The following is a 17,386-nucleotide window of genomic DNA, read 5'->3' as shown; positions in this document are numbered from 1 at the left end:
CTTGGGTCTTTCCACTTGCAGCGAGTATTCTTGGGAGCTTCATCTGAGTGGTCGTGACAGTCGAGCTCTCCGTCACACTCCCACGCTCTCTGGATGAGACAGCGGCCGTTGGCACAGCGGAACTGGTTGGAGCCACATGGTGGATACTCTGGAACAGGAAGTATAGAGCTTGACATTGTGAATATGTTTGAAACGTTTTAACAATAAGATCTCGCATTAGGCACAACATATTTTCCTATCCGTCTGAGACCAAATGAATTCATATCCATATTCATTCAGTATGAGAAGCGTCCACTCACCACACTCCTTGGGCTCATCTGAGCCGTCACCACAGTCGTCGTCATGGTCGCACACAAAGCTCTTGGGGACACATATTTTGTTTTGACACAGGAACTCTTCGCTGTCACACGTGCTGTTGAACACTGAGGCACAGGAAGTAGTTGTTGGGATATTATTACACAATAAGAGGAAAAAGCAACAGTTCTATCGACAGTTATGCGTGAAGTTCATTTATGAATGTCTGTGTTTATTATTGTCAATACCACACCTGGGATATAATATCGTTAACCTCTTATTTCCATATTTTCCCCTGCTTGTTCCTATATATCCGATCTACAAGCACACAACGCAATAAAGTAAGACAGTGAAAATAGCAGATCTACAAGCCCACAACGTGAGCTTGTGGATCTACTATTTTCCTATCTGTTAGGGCTTGTACGTTTTGGTCTCTGTAACGCATCGCAACATCGCATCGCATGTAGATCGGCTATTTTAGCTATTTAAAAATAAATCTAAATAAACATAAGTGAAAGTTTTATGAATATTTAACCAACCAATGCAAATGTATTAACATTATATTGTGAATGAATAATAACTACAGTGGATCCATTGGACAACAACAACAACAACAACAACAACAACAACAACAATAATAATAATGTGTTCTTTGTTTACCTGTTGTGTTGTGTGATTCAGTCTGGAGAGCTGAGGAGACAAATATCAGAATAAATGAGTTCCACTGTAACAGAGAACATGGATCGTCTCTACTAATACATTCTGCTTGGGTCTAGTTGTGGTTTATCTGTTGCACCAAATGCACTGGAGAAAAGTAGTTCATTTGGCAGCCATGCATTATGCAAGTGTAATGAAGTTGACCTACTTTTGAACCTATTTCAGGTAAGATTTCACTATTTGAATAATATATTAAGCATTGCAATTGATTTTTGTATACTGTATACTGTAAGGTTTTGCCCTTACAGATCAAAATGTCCTCATTTAAGTCTGTTTTCTGTGTTTCCTAAAATGTATAATTTTAGACTTGTTCTTTAGAACACCGTTTCCCAAATAGGGGGTCGGGACCCATTTGTGGGTCATGGACACATTGTTATGGGTCCCTTTATGTTTTGTTTCCTACATTTTGTTTTTAATTATTACTATTTCAGGACATTAAAAAAAAAGAAAATCCCAAAAAAGCAAAAAGTTTCATGAATTAAAAACATTTAATTCAAGTAATGTCATGAAGAAATCAAAGAAAGAATATCAAAGAAATTCCATAAATTAGAAAACAAGTGTTTAGGTAGTAGTGAAAATAGCCAATCTACAAGGTCACAATGCGGCGCGAAGCTTGTATATCGGCTATTTTAACTAGGCTATAGTTTGGGTGTCGGGGAGGGGAGACATCATATTTTTATTTTTGGGTCACAGGCTAAAAAGGTTTGGGAAACACTGGTTTAGAAGAAAACCTCTTTATTGCATACGGACGGTAACTATTAATTAATTTCAGTAAGTGGACCCTGGCCATTTTAACCCATTTAGACCTGAGCTCGATTCGTCAAAATATCTTCTAAATCATGACAGTTTTCTGAAAATCTATTGTTTCTATGTCAGTGGTGCAACCTTTTTCATGTCAAGGACCCCCAGAATTATCTGTATTTGACTGCGGAGCGGACACCTATCTGAAAATATGTTGTTCCAGCGAAAGCAAAGATTTGAGTTAAAGAACATTGGCTCTGAAAGAATATATTCAGCGAGCTTGTAGATCTGCTATTTTTCAACAGTTAAATAATAACATAATGCTTAACGCATTTAGACCTGAGGACGATTCTACAAATGCCTTCTAAATCCTGACATTTTTCTGTCATGTAACTGGCCGCTGACCCCCATCTGAAAATATGTTGTTCCAGGGACCCCAGTAGCAAAGATTTGAGTTAAAAAACGTTCGTTATGAAAGAATATATATATTCAAAGATTTGCGCCACATTTTCACTATTAAAAGAAAAACAGCAGATCTACAAGCTCATAGCACAGCACTGAGTGCCGCACTACGAGCTTGTAGATCTGCTATTTTTCAACAGCTAAAGAATAACATAATGCTTAATTCACCAAAAGGGGTTCCCGTCCAGAATGGGTTGCATGACACATACAGTATATGTACGGTTGTACCCAGGTAGAGCCTTGAGAAGCAGAGATTCTCAACCTTGACTGTTCCACAACCAGAGGAGCTTCTCTACAGATGACAGCTTTAATGGAGTCTAATCACCACAACTCTGCATAACAACAGTGTTCTAGCGGTGCAGCGCGACCGCGACATATGTATGAACTATGAAGCATCGCCTCGGTTTAGTTTCATCATGAGAAGAGTAAAGAACCACCACCTACCTGACGTTACATCTATACCTAAAGTAAACTAAAATCCATCCATCGTCCACGGTCCACCTTATGTGATCATGTCTTGTCTTGTCAGGCTATAATAAAAACGATCATGTGCAAATCCTTTGTTGTATAACGTGCATGCATGCCTCATTGACATTGTTGGTTCATTACCGATTTATTTACTAAAAGGCTCAAACAGCAGCAACCAAAACCAACTAATAAACTATTGTTTTAATTTGAAGGTGAGCCATAGCCCATAGCCATTAATCTGAAAGGTTTTGGTCGGAAACTGACAAACTGACAGTGACGGACAGTGTGACAGGTGAGGTCACAGTTCACAGGTTAATTCAGTGCATGCGCAATGCACAACAAATGTACTGGTCAATAAGATGTCGGCTAATTCAGCTGTTATAAGGTTTGGCTTTGTGGAACACAAAAATTACATTTGCAAGGATAATGGGGGGAAAAAGCACAGTGCAAAGTGCAAGCATAAATATTACATATAATATGCTGTGTAGACAAGTATACCTAATTTTGAGCTGTTCCAAAGTAAAATGTGTTTCAGATCAAGATTGTTATCTGTACCTAATAATACTACCTATCAAATAAGAGGGAAAAATAGTCTTGGTCTTGACTCGGTCTCGCCTCGCGGCAGTCTTGGTCTCGGTCTCGACCCTCCTAGGTCTTGGTCTCTGCCCCCTAGGCTCACATCGGTCTTGGTCTTGGTCTTGGTCTCGACCCTCCAGGTCTTGGTCTTGGTCTCGGCCCCATAGGCTCGCATCGCTATTGGTCTTGGTCTCGGTTTCGACCCTCCAGGTCTTGGTCTTGGTCTTGGTCTCGGCCCCCTAGGCTAGCAGCGGTCTTGGTCTTGGTCTCGGTCTCGACCCTCCAGGGCTTGGTCTTGGTCTTGGTCTCGGCCCCCTAGGCTAGCAGCGGTCTTGGTCTTGGTCTCGGTCTCGACCCTCCAGGTCTTGGTCTTGGTCTTGGTCTCGGCCCCATAGGCTCGCATCGCTATTGGTCTTGGTCTTGGTCTCGACCCTCCTAGGTCTTGGTCTTGTCTTGGTCTCGCTTTAGGTGGTCTCGACTACAACACTAATTATCAAAACATAAAAATGTAATAATAAATAGCACTAAACACGTACGCAAGTGTGCCTTGATCGCACACTGTTACACAGACCAGAAAAGAGAACACAGTCAACAGGAGAGGGGGCATAATTGGCACACAGCGCAGCGCAGCTCTTTTCTGAGCCATGCAAATAAACAACAACCCACTCTGACCGGAGAGGGAGAGATTCATGCGTCCCGTGCGTAAAGCTAAACCAGAAACAGGACAGTCACTGCATCAGCAAGGAGGTGGGGGGGGGGGGATCTATAGTCTGGGGATAAAGTTTGCACGCTTCTATCTGTTACTTCTCTGCCACAGTGCAGTTCAACATCAGCCATTCAGCCAGTCAATAGGGACTTTAAACAACGACTGTTTTCAGGAGGGACAAAGCATAAGAGAGGTGTAAATGTATGACAGCTATAATTTCAATAAACATGGTTATGACATGGCGTTGTAGTGTAGGTTCTCCCGTAGTAAAAAGGGCTGCGACGGAGAGCAGGTTTATGTATCGAGCACTGATCCATTTCCGGTTGCCGTAGCCGACTGCCGTATCCGTCGTTGCTTAAAGTCGCTAATAGTGGGACACCGCTGAGAGCCACACACAGATGCAGTTAGGTTCTTAATTAAGGGCGCGTTCTGAATGCAATGCAAACTAATAGGCGAGTGCGCTCCGGTACGCTATGCAAAGGGAATTAGGAATGACTTCTGCCCGTCACAATAACCAATCCTACAGTTTGAATTATTTACATACGCACACAGAGCAAAAAATATGATATGGGGAAAACAATTGAAAATATATATATTTTTTCATTCTAATTCTAATTTGAATCGACTTGTGTTAATGAAATCGATGCAACAATGCATCGATTTTTAAATGAATGAGACGTTTTATTTGTATTTTACAAATGCGTGCGCTCGTGCATGCGTGCACAATTCAATTCAATTCAATTCAATTGGCTTCATTGGCATGAGAGAAAAGTGAACACTGCAGGATGTTTAAAGGGATATTTCACTTTCAAACATAGGTCTACCCCAGACAGTATTTAACCTGTTAATGATTCATTCAATATTTTGATATTTGATGTGCATTTTATCCTTATTACTTCAAACAAGATAAAAACAACAATTAATTGTCCCTCTAATTCTAGCTCATGAGGGGCTGTGTCTGATAAAATCAAATTATGAATCGAGCATCTCACATGTTTGAAATGCCCCTTTAATGAGTCATGCTAATGACTGCTAATGATTTGTGGCCATATTATTGTAAAGCGTTACCAAATAATGTATCTATCGTCACTGTCGGGAATAGCAATTGACAATATATAAAGTCACAATATCAATTTTGATGAGGCAGTGTGCATTATTTAAAATTGTTTTTTTAATGAACATTTTGGAGTTGGTTTCTCCCCCACAGCAGAGATGTCATAATAAATGTCCTATAGATCTAATATCTAGACGTCATGAACATGCGTCCTGCATACCCCAGGGACATGCAGAGAGTGTTAGAGGGGCAGGGGCTGCAATCCCGTAAGAGGGCACTTTTGGACAAAAATAGCGAAAATAGCAGATCTACAAGATCAGCTTTTTTTGGGGCGCAACCCAGCACTCTTTAGCTAGTGGATTTCAAAACAAATATGTTCAAGTTCAGGAGACTTCGTAAAAGAAAAGCAATTCTCCTGAATGCGCTGCCTTCCAGCATGTTGGAAAGGAAAGGAGTTGCATTTGCATTTCTTTCACCACAGAAAGGGCAGTTATTTTACAGATGGGCAAAAGGGCAGGGGCTGAAGCCCCCTTTGATGTCTATGTGTGCACGTTCCATGCCAGACCCACCTGTGGTGTCCACCTGGCTGCTGAGTCCTGCCTCTTCAGTGGCTAAGGCTGGGTTAGTGGTCACAGCATCCTCCTTGGCCCTTCCACCTTAGGATATTGTCAATAGTATTGTCACTTTTCACACATCTAACATGATCTCGCACCGGCATTTTTCTCTTCTTGACTCTTATCTTTTCTGACGTGTTTCTCACATGTGTTCTGTGTAGATTAAATTAAAAATGAACATAAGAGGACGTCGGCTGGTACTAGAATGCTTGAATTTTATATAGGCAAAAAATGGTACAGAATAATGCAATTAATTAGTTTGGTTAGTCAATTTGGCACATACGGCCATACTAGGCTGAGCCTTTCTTTTTCTCAATGTAAAAAACAACAACAAGGCTTTGTTGTTGTTTTTTAGATTGAGAAAAAGAAAGGCTTGGTTCCCCGGATATCCGGTGCTAAACACAAATGCATCATGGGATATGCAGTTCAACTTATAATTCGTCTCTTAGTAAGCAATATCAATCAAATAAATCATACCGTGAATTAAATCGACTTCTTTTGTTTATAATCAATTCTCCTTTTAACACATCGCACGCTAATAGGTATCCATACGCTTTATTATACGCAAACGTGCTATGCGCATGACGTTTCTATACGTTTTATGGTCCGAAATACGTTTTTCTATTGATTACTATAGTTCAACTATATACGCGCCCGGACAACTCATAATGTAACACCGATCCGCTCTACAAAGATTTAAAACCCCCCCTCCTGAAAAGAGGTGTTGGTCTGAGAAGCGTCTGGCACCGCCTATTGGTTGGTCTATGCGAGGAGGCAGCCCTCCATTACGACGTAATGGAGACGGCCGTCCGGCATAGACCAACGCAGATGTCAGGGGATCTAAAATGGATGTGTCCATGCTCTAGTGTGTGTGAATACACTCGATTCCCCCTCCCCTCCTGTTTCTACATGGTTTCTCCCGAGGGAGAATTGTGGGGGGGGGGTCTCTTCGTCTTGGATCGCATTGGCAGTTCCCCCCCCACTCCCAGTCCCCACTGCTTTCAACTGCATAGGCTTGCCTTGCACTTCTCTCATTCTCGGAAAAAGATATAACGCGATTTGCTCTCTGCCCGTATATAAACCTGCAACGATCGGCATTTGATTTCATAACGTTTGCAACACACATGGAGTCAGTCATGGACAGATTGCACATTACCGAGGGACCGCCATGATCAACTCGCCGCTTTATGTACTTTGCTGGAGATCGCAAGCCATAGCGTCTTCGCCAGCCAATTGTAACCTTTGTATTCATTATAATTGCAGTGATAAGACCGCAATGAAGGCGTCTGGGACGTCATCGACCCGTTTGTAATGTATAACGAATACACACTAAACTGCGGAAGCCGTGGTGGATGAAGCTATTTCCCCTATAATTGTTGATGTGCTGCTGCTGCTTTGCCCGCATCCACCATCATCGTTGTTTTTTTTCCAAACATGTCCAGACATGACAATCACCGATCCAGTCTCGCGTCTCACCTTATAGAGACGCGAGACTGGATCGGTGAGGTTAGTATAGTGGTAATCATGTCTGGACATGTTTGGGCAAAGAAAAAGCACCGCCCGATCAACAATAATAATGATTATGCAAGATCATTTCCTCAAACGTAGCCTATTTGGCCCTTTTGTGCCCATATATGGAGCTGAGTGATTTGTGAGTCATGGTGACATGAGTGTGATGGCGTGGTCCTGCTTTGGGGACTCCTTATATGGTTATGGCTGAGTCATGGTGACATGAGTGTGATGGCGTCTTTTGTGATCATATATGGAGCTGGCGTGGTCCAAGCACTAACTATGACACCCTGCAGATCATGTCTGTAATTTATTACTTGCGCAAGCAGAGCGCGCAAGTAATCGTTTCGCTTGGTCTCTTCGAAGTGAAGCCAAGTTTTCTTCAACGGTAAATCTGTGCCTGGTTTGCTGGGACTAGTTACAACATTACGTCATCCTTGAGAGAGTACATGGTGTGTATATGACGTAATGTTACAAGTTACAAGTTACAAGTTACAACATTACGTCATATACACACCATGTACTCTCTCAAGGATGACGTAATGTTGTAACTAGTCCCAGCAAACCAGGCACAGATTTACCGTTGAAGAAAACTTGTCTTCACTTTTTGGAACCAAGTAACCACAGTATACTGCTAATCAAATTACAACTACATACTCTGTATGTAGTTACTTGCGCAAGCAGAGCGCGCAAGTAATCATTTCGCTTGGTCTCTTCGAAGTGAAGCCAAGTTTTCTTCAACCGTAAGTCTGTGCCTGGTTTGCTGGGACCAGTTACAACATTACGTCATCCTTGAGAGAGTACATGGTGTGTATATGACGTAATGTTACAAGTTACAAGTTACAACATTACGTCATATACACACCATGTACTCTCTCAAGGATGACGTAATGTTGTAACTGGTCCCAGCAAACCAGGCACAGACTTACAGTTGAAAAAAACTTGGCTTCACTTTTTGGAACCAAGTAACCACAGTATACTGCTAATCAAATTACAACTACATACTCTGTATGTAGTTGTAATGTGATTTGTAATTTGTAAATCTGTGCCTGGTCTGCTGGGAACAGACTACACAGATGACCATATCTCTTACGTCATCACTGAGAGCTAGTCATACATATACACACACCATGTACTCTGGTCCCAGTTCTCAACGATGACGTAATGTTGTAACTGGTCCCAGCAAACCAGGCACAGACTTACGGTTGAAAAAAACTTGGCTTCACTTTTTGGAACCAAGTAACCACGGTATACTGCTAATCAAATTACAACTACATACTCTGTATGTAGTTGTAATGTGATTTGTAATTTGTAAATCTGTGCCTGGTCTGCTGGGACCAGACTACACAGATGACCATATCTCTTACGTCATCACTTACTATTTACTATTACTATTTTTCATATAAAGGCAGAAGATAGTAGAAAAGATAAAGACACACGGTTATTACTTGCGCAAGCAGAGCGCGCAAGTAATCATTTCGCTTGGTCTCTTCGAAGTGAAGCCAAGTTTTCTTCAACCGTAAGTCTGTGCCTGGTTTGCTGGGACTAGTTACAAGTTACAAGTTACAACATTACGTCATATACACACCATGTACTCTGGTCCCAGTTCTCAACGATGACGTAATGTTGTAACTGGTCCCAGCAAACCAAGCACAAACCTACGGTTGAAAAAAACTTGGCTTCACTTTTTGGAACCAAGTAACCACAGTATACTGCTAATCAAATTACAACTACATACTCTGTATGTAGTTGTAATGTGATTTGTAATTTGTAAATCTGTGCCTGGTCTGCTGGGACCAGACTACACAGATGACCATATCTCTTACGTCATCACTGAGAGCTAGTCATACATATACACACCGTGTACTCTGGTCCCAGCTCTCAAAGATGACGTAATGTGTTATCTGGTGGGACCAGATTATACAGATGACCATTTCTCTTACGTCATCACTGAGAGCTAGTCATACACCGTAAGTGTATGCCTGGTTTGCTGGGACTAGTTACAAGTTACAACATTACGTCATATACACACCATGTACTCTGGTCCCAGTTCTCAACGATGACGTAATGTTGTAACTGGTCCCAGCAAACCAGGCACAGACTTACGGTTGAAAAAAACTTGGCTTCACTTTTTGGAACCAAGTAACCACAGTATACTGCTAATCAAATTACAACTACATACTCTGTATGTAGTTGTAATGTGATTTGTAATTTGTAAATCTGTGCCTGGTCTGCTGGGACCAGACTACACAGATGACCATATCTCTTACGTCATCACTGAGAGCTAGTCATACATATACACACCGTGTACTCTGGTCCCAGCTCTCAAAGATGACGTAATGTGGTATCTGCTGGGACCAGATTATACAGATGACAATTGACAATTTACAATAAGTAATAAAATAATTATACTGTATAATATATTTTAATTCAGTTTATATACCTTTTATTTTCATCACATATCAATGATTCATTTTTCTGTAAAAAAGTAGTTAGGTAGCAAATAGTTACACGTAATGATTATACATTTCAAACGTTCCTTCACAGAGATACTGAGATGTGATACTTTCCAGCGGTCGAAAGTACTTGCGCGCTCTGCTTGCGCACTAGTAGGCCATTTATGGCCTACTAGTGTGCAACAAGCAAGTATGCACTCGGCAGAGTGCAGTTCTAGTTCTAATTGTTATTGCAATTTACGATCTGCGTTCGTTTGCGCGTCTTACTCGTAATAATAAAAATCACACCCCTGTGAAGTGAGCAGTGCAACATTACACTGCTCACTTCACTGGGGTGTGATTTTTATTATTATTACAGTATTAGTATTTTTCTTATGAAAGCAGAGAGTCTACTGTTTCATACGGTATATAGTATGTACATGTCGCTATAGGCCTTATTTTGTGAATAATAGTTATTCGGGTCCATGCCTTCTCTAAAGTTCTCTGGTGGGCGCAAGCTGCATTCAATAGCCAATTAGTGACAAACTATACATGGGATCAGTGTGTATTTGTTTTCGTCCTAAAAGTAGACATTCAGGGCTTTCATTCGGTATATGGTTTGTATAGGATATTATTTGTGCTCAATTTTATATCGGTATTTTGAACTAAAAAAACTGAACTGAAATGTCTGTCAACTTCAAGCCTCCATATCTCTGTTGTTTTTTCAAACGAGCAGCGTGCAGGCAAAAGCAGGTGTTAGAAAAATGTCAATATCTCCAGAATGGAAGATGGTAGAATAATATTTATTTTTTTAAATTGAAGTTAGGCTTTCTTTTGATTTATGCGGTGTGATTCTCGCTATAAGAGGCCCCTCGCTGTGGGCCCCCAAAAAAGTTAAAAAATCCCATGTTAATCGCTTAGCACCACCAATCCTAGGTCCACTTTAACCTGTAGCATGCTAAGTGTTAACTGTAATAATAATAACAATATGCAATGAGCACATTTGACTGTTATGCAAAATAAATATTACACAAATGAACTGTAACCTAAATTAAGTTACAACATTCTTTGTTTCCCTCAAATGATTAAAAGTAGAGGTCATTCTGACAGGCAGGAAAACTTGACATAAAAAGACTACCGGTATATATAGCACTGATGAAGGTCTTAGGACCGAAATATTTGCTACTTTTAATGTACTTTTATGTTATAATAAAAGAAAAAAATGTTTTCTTAAGTCTCGGTCCGTTAGAGTTTTCTTTAATTTTTTATATATTAGTGAGCGAGTCTTTTTCTGTCAAGTTTTCCTCTATGTTTTTGAGACCACTGCTCCTGTAGTCAAGTTGGGATAAAAAGGACGAAGACAAAAGGCGTAACAGTGCTTTCTCAGTGCTTCAGCATTCTGACAGGCAGCAGTTTATGCTTTATCGTTAACGGTCAACGGCGTGACGTGGCGGACATGGCAGATCTGGAGGAACTGATAATGCATTTTGAGCTTGTAGATCAGCTATGTTTGCTATATTTTAATTGAAATCCTGATTTATTCATTTATTTTTGCTATTTATGAATTGGAATCCTGAAAAGTAACCTTTTAATTTAAAAAAGACAATAGCATTTGAATTGTAGTAATTAGCTGAAATCAATGAGTATTCTGCTATTAACCTGCGGGCCACATTAAGTGAAGGTGGGGGCCGCATGTGGCCCCCGGGCCGCCATTTACCATGTATGGTTTAGTTAGTAGGACTCCTAATATGACATATTGTCGACTACAACCTATCTCAAACCCTCACCCTAACCCTAACCTCCCACAGGGCAGCACACCTAAACCTAACCTTAACCCATGTCTAACCAATAACTAGTCTAAACTTAGTAACTAGTCTTATGATCAAAATAAGAACATTATAATGTGTGTAAAAAGAAAAAAAAACTTTTGCCACTTCTGCTTTAATATAATATTGTAGCACAATTTGCGGAACAAAAGCATTCCACTGCTCCTACAAGTACCTACAAGTTACTGGCAAATAAAAACTTGATTATTGATTCACAACAAATTCACAACAAAATTCAAACTAATTCACAACAAAACACAACAAATCCATGACATGTGGGGCTTGTAGATCTCCTACGTTCGTCGCGTGACACTGTCTTACGACTAAGTATAAACATGACTTGTGCTGCTGCCTGCAGGCCACGTAAACTGGCCGCTCTGCTTGTTACATCACAATCAAAACATGGGACTCACCAAACCTGGTGAGATTTTTTAACATGAACGCATGGACTACGACCCTGACAGGAATAAACCTATATATTTCCCAGTACATATACAGGAATGTGTTCAAACTAGTTCTTGATGACAGGACACTTCTAAAGGATTCACAATGTAAAAGCAAGTCAGAGGTATATGCATTATAGCCAAAAACCATTGAGTGATTTAAAAGTGATGAGTTTAGTAATCAATCAACGCATTAAAACAATCAACAAGCTAAAACAGAGTCCTACCTGAGGTCCATAAAAAGGTGAACAGCACCAATATTTGGTTAATATCCATATCTGTTTCTAGCTGTCAAAACAGATACATGGACGTTCAATCATACTTTAGTCTTTAAATGGGCATTCAGTCAACAAGAAGCAGTGTGGTCTGGTCTTTTTGGGGTCGGCACTTCGTGTTTTATCATGTTCTCTTTATCAGTCATGTGGTTTCTCTGTGACGTCAAGCTGCTCTTACTGACATTCTGACAGGAAATGCTTATCAACGCCCCATTACTAACCCTGTCCTTAAACCTAATCCTAACCCATTACTAACCCTGTTCCTAACGCTAACCCTTATTACCCACTTCCTGGTGTCCCTTTTGGGGGGCTTGTCATTATTGAAGTTGGTACAACACATGTTCAGGAGGAAGACCGCGCCTTCTATGATAAATCGTTAACCAACATCACCATGGTAACCAATCCAGTACCCCCCATCAACTATCTACCATGGTAACTGATAGCATTCCACCCAAACCCCTCCCCTTCTCCACGTATTTATACCTGCACGTCTACCTGCCATTTCGTGCTTTGTTCTTCGTATGACTCACGTCACGGCCGTTTCCGTGTTGCTCCTCCGCGGCTCCGCCGAATCGCCGTCTGATTTAAAAGTTATCATTACCACAACTAAGTTACCTCGCCACCACGGACGGACCACACTATCAGCACCGTTCCCCGTCGGAGAAACCTCGGACAGACGCCACTAACGCCAGGAGCCAGCCACGACGTTCCTGTATTCCAGCGTCTACACCCCGCCATCAACCGCTTCCTCATCGATCTCGTTCATGCCGTCTCACTGAACCGCCGTTCAGTTTATTCTTCCAACGCCACCCGACGTCGCGACTCGCGGGACACAAATGACAACACCACCGTGATCCGAGAAATCAACTCTCCCCCCGGTGCAACTTCAAACCGGCACACTTCAAGGTCGCCACGGACCTGTCACCTTCGCCGATTCGATGACGTCACTCCCAGATGCTGCGCCGAACGAGGCTGAGCTACACACCCGCCACGGGCAACTACAACACACAAAGCTAAGTTTCCTCCAACTTCCGACAATAATATCAAATGTTTCCCCCGCTTCATATTAACACTACTACACTGAGTAGCCACATATGCATTCATACTACCCAGCCAACATGTCCATCTGGGCCCCACATGGGTCTTGACACGGGCTAAATGGCATGGGTTCCAAGTGGGCCGTGCACCCAGTTTTCACAAAGCCCCTTTTACCAGCCGCTGTGTAAGTGCAGCCGGCCAACGTTCTCTCTGCGGTGCTTCCACGCCCACTCGCCGTAGTCATTGGCTGTACCGACAGCCTCTAACTTTCATCACAAACTCATGCATTCTATTACGCTACCATTCAATCTTCTGTGTGTATCTCCTCATACTCCACGATCATGCAGACCATCCCCTCTTGACCTATCATACCTCTCTGCGGTGCCTTCACGCCCACTCGCCGTAGTCGAGACCTCATTGGCTTCCCGCACGCCAAACATCAGTAAATAGTACATTAACAGAGTTTCTAAGTGAAGCGTGTAAGAGTAGTTAGTCCTTCTATCCTTACAATCATCAGCCCCCATTTAACACTACGTACCCATCCCCTAGGACTGCACAATCACTCAACTGAATTAACGGGCCATCATGACCCAGTTAACTGCCCGTACGCTGGGCATCAGTTAACACCATCGGACATCTACAGCCTAAACAATTCACAGATTGTCTGCTCATTAACATCTGATGTAACGAGCATTTACCCAGTTATCTGTCTGTATGCCGGCCATCTGTTAACCGTAACACCATCGGTCATCGGACACCCACAGTTAAACAATTTACCAATTGTCCGCTCATTAACATCTGTTGTAACGAGCATTTACCCTGTTATCTGTCCGTAGTCCGGCCATCCGCTAACATCATCGGACACCTACAGTTAAACAATTTACCGATTGTCTGCCTATCAACATTTGATGTAACATGCATCTACCCAGTTAACAGTCTGTATGCCGGGCACCCTTTATCACCATCGGACATCTACAGTTCAAACAATCTGCCGATCGTCTGCTTATTAACTTTGACGTAACGTGCAACACTCACGCGAGCCGGAACGTACAGCAAAGGTTGCGTCATGTTTCTGCAACAACTATGAAGCTATCGCCACCATGAAGGAATTAACGCAACCTCGTCCAGGCAAGCAGCCCCCCTATGCTCCCACTCCTTCTAAGGCTAGCATCCATAATTGTCTAGTCCACCACTTGGCACTCCCACCCCATCAAGGTATCGCTTAATCCGCTACCTCTACTACCCTCAGCAGGGTGCTTCCTTCCTGCCCTCCTTCCCTCCCTCCCCCCCCCTCCTTCCCTCCCTCCTCCTTCCCCTCCTTCCCTCCACAGAGATCCACAGATCCACAGATCCAGATCATCAAATTCCATCCAACCTACCATTCCGTCCCAAACCAGACCCCACAGCGACTTATCCCGGGCCACTGGCACGACTATAAACCACACGCCCATCAAGCTCTCCATCGGCACTCCTCACCCCCATCTTCTAACAAGAACGACCTGCTTCGCAAGTCCCGCCACCAAGCAATAACTTCCCTACAAACTCCAGTCAGGAGCACCTACCCCTCCACGTCACTCAGCTCCCAAGAGCCTCCAAGTCACGTCGACCTCCTCGCCTCAAACCATTACCTCAAACCCTCGTAGGACGAATCATTACGCTCCACCCGGACCAAGTCGACCTCTCCTGCATTCCCCGGGTTTCCAGGGCACTCGGAATCCACCACTTCTATCTTGCGTGCAACCTCGCAGATAAGACTCCTAAGAAACGCCCACCTTGCCACCGTCAAGTAACTGTTTCTTATGCACTCCTCTTTGGGGTCCTGAAATGACGGAGTGCACCGTGTCAGACGTCAGTCAAGACGGACGCCTCTCTTCGGGCCATCTCAGACGTCAGCCAAGACGGGCGCCTCCCTTCGGACCCCATGCCAAATACTCAGGGTCCAATACCCCCCCGGAACCAGGCCTACGACCGACCCCCCTCCCCTCACAGGGCCACGCCCTACCATCCTCCACTTCCCAACCCTACATCCTCCTCCCTTCCCCCCATCCCACACGGGACACATCCCACACGGGACACATCCCACACGAACGGTCAAGGCCATCCTATGCATCTCACCCCATGCATCATTCTACCCAATGCATTATTCCAATGCATCATTCATTCAATGCATCTCATTCCTATGCATCATTCCTTCTCATGTTCCACCTCTTCTAAATAAATGCTAAACCATGTTAAACGATGTTCGATTGAATGCGTGGTCTGTACTAGTGAATAGGCATGCATGACATTTATTATATTGTCAAAAATAGCTCATGTACAAGCTCACATGTTACAATGTGATCAATCAGAAATTTTCAGCAACTTTTTTTGAGCACTGCTTATGTGTGGCTTTGTGTGCATGTCTGTACTATACTCTCTACACTATATACAATTGAAAAAAAGGCATGAAAGCCCAAAACAAATCTTTAAAAAAAGAATGTCTAAAGTGTATATATCTGTTTTTGAAATGAGGTCTCTGGTAGCCACACAGGACTATTATAGTCTATTTTACGTCATGATGATGCACGATGGTGAGAGCGCCCCTCACTTCACACGGGTGTGATTTCTATACTTTTGTACAGCCATTTAAAAGTAACCAATCATCAAGCTCTATACAAGCACAAGCTGTGAAGAACAAACTAATTCAATTTCAATTCAGCAATGCATTGATATAGAAAAATGTTATACCAATTATGAATTATTTGGTGATTTTTACTTTTCACCTGACTGGGCCTCACACTGCTGCAGCTGGAACAGAACTCACTTATTAGTTTAGATATATTAATGAGTGCCTTTAAGACAACTGGATGGTGAATATTAGATCATTCAGGTTGAAGGCTGGCCTGGTGGTGGTAGTGTGCTTCTGTGACGGAGGCTCACAGCGCGCCACAGAGAGACACTAAATCCTGATTGGACAGATCACATTTCTGAAAAAAAGGTTAAACTACCGGTATTCTCAATTTTTAAAAGAACTCTGCTCAGCCTGCAGGAAAAGTTATCTGAGCAGTGTCTAACTGGTCAACTTTTGTTCATTTCTCAAAGGATTTAATGTTTAAATGACCATAATGTGGATGCTAAGTTTGTGTCACAGACTGACTAAACCTGCACTGTGGGTAAGACCGACTCAAGGCCGGGTTTCGGTCGTTATACCTTCATCAGGACGGAGTAAAGAGCAACATTTTTGTCACCAACTGTCACCAATTGGCCTTTATATAGATAAGATCTTAATTTTATTTTTAAGCCAATAGACTCATTCTAGATCAGAAGATAACATCTTCACTTTCAGGAAAACCCAAATGCTACACAGCAGATCTATGAGAAATGACGTCTCTAACCACATCCTGCGGTTGACAAGTTTCCATTTAAATGCTTTTCTCCAAAACTACTTTTTTGTTATTTACTAATACTAACATTACTGTCAATCTCCAATGAATATAGCCTCGGGTTTGTCAAGACATTTGTTATTCAATCTTTATTTCAGACTCTGGGTCCATATATCACAAACACAATGGCAATGATACAGTCTAGTCTACCCTCTCTCTTCTGTAAAACACATCAGTGTCTATCCCTCTGTCCTCTTCCCTCAATGTCAGACAGCCTGGCTGGCGTGCGTGCGTGTGTGTGTGTGTGTGTGTGTGTGTGCTGCGTGCCTGCACGTGAATATGTGTGAATGTTTTTTTTTATTAATCAGATTTTAAGTCGACAAATAAAATATATCAATCCACACCCATCATCTAGCGGCGGGGGATTTCAATCAAGCTGACTTAAAGTTACTCTTTCCATCGTAATGTGAAATGTGCTACCAGAGGGCAGGCAGGCAGGCAGGCAGGCAGGCACACACACACACACACACACACACACACACACACACACACACACACACACACACACACACACACACACACACACACACACACCACTAACATGCACTATTGCTCATGTCTCATGTCTCATCAAAAACTTGTTTTCAAAAAGTGTTTACCTGAAAGGTTTAAACCACAGGATGTGCTTACAGTCTTTAAAAAAAGATCCCATGCAGTCAAACCCCACTGTGCGCGCGTGCGTGCGCGCCAGTGGTCCTTGAAGGGGCTTCCAGGGGTCCACACATTTATTAACATGGCATCACAACCAGTATAACCACTTTGACCTCATGTTTTACTTGTTGTACATTTATACTTTTTTACAGCCA

General features: G+C 42.5%; 1 long non-coding RNA gene across 1 annotated transcript; it reads right to left on the bottom strand.

The window, feature by feature from the left end:
• Positions 1-310: 310 nt before the first annotated feature.
• On the bottom strand, positions 311-5,675 carry LOC308312091. Its single transcript, XR_013963725.1, has 3 exons — positions 5,588-5,675; positions 955-984; positions 311-422 (listed from the first exon to the last, which is right to left on the bottom strand). It is a non-coding gene; the product is annotated as an uncharacterized lncRNA (long non-coding RNA).
• Between the last annotated feature and the right edge of the window lie 11,711 nt (positions 5,676-17,386).

Source organism: Protomyctophum bolini, assembly GCF_963924005.1.
Source record: "Protomyctophum bolini genome assembly, contig: SCAFFOLD_53, whole genome shotgun sequence".
NCBI lineage: Eukaryota > Metazoa > Chordata > Actinopteri > Myctophiformes > Myctophidae > Protomyctophum > Protomyctophum bolini.
This window is presented reverse-complemented; position numbering and strand designations above follow the sequence as displayed.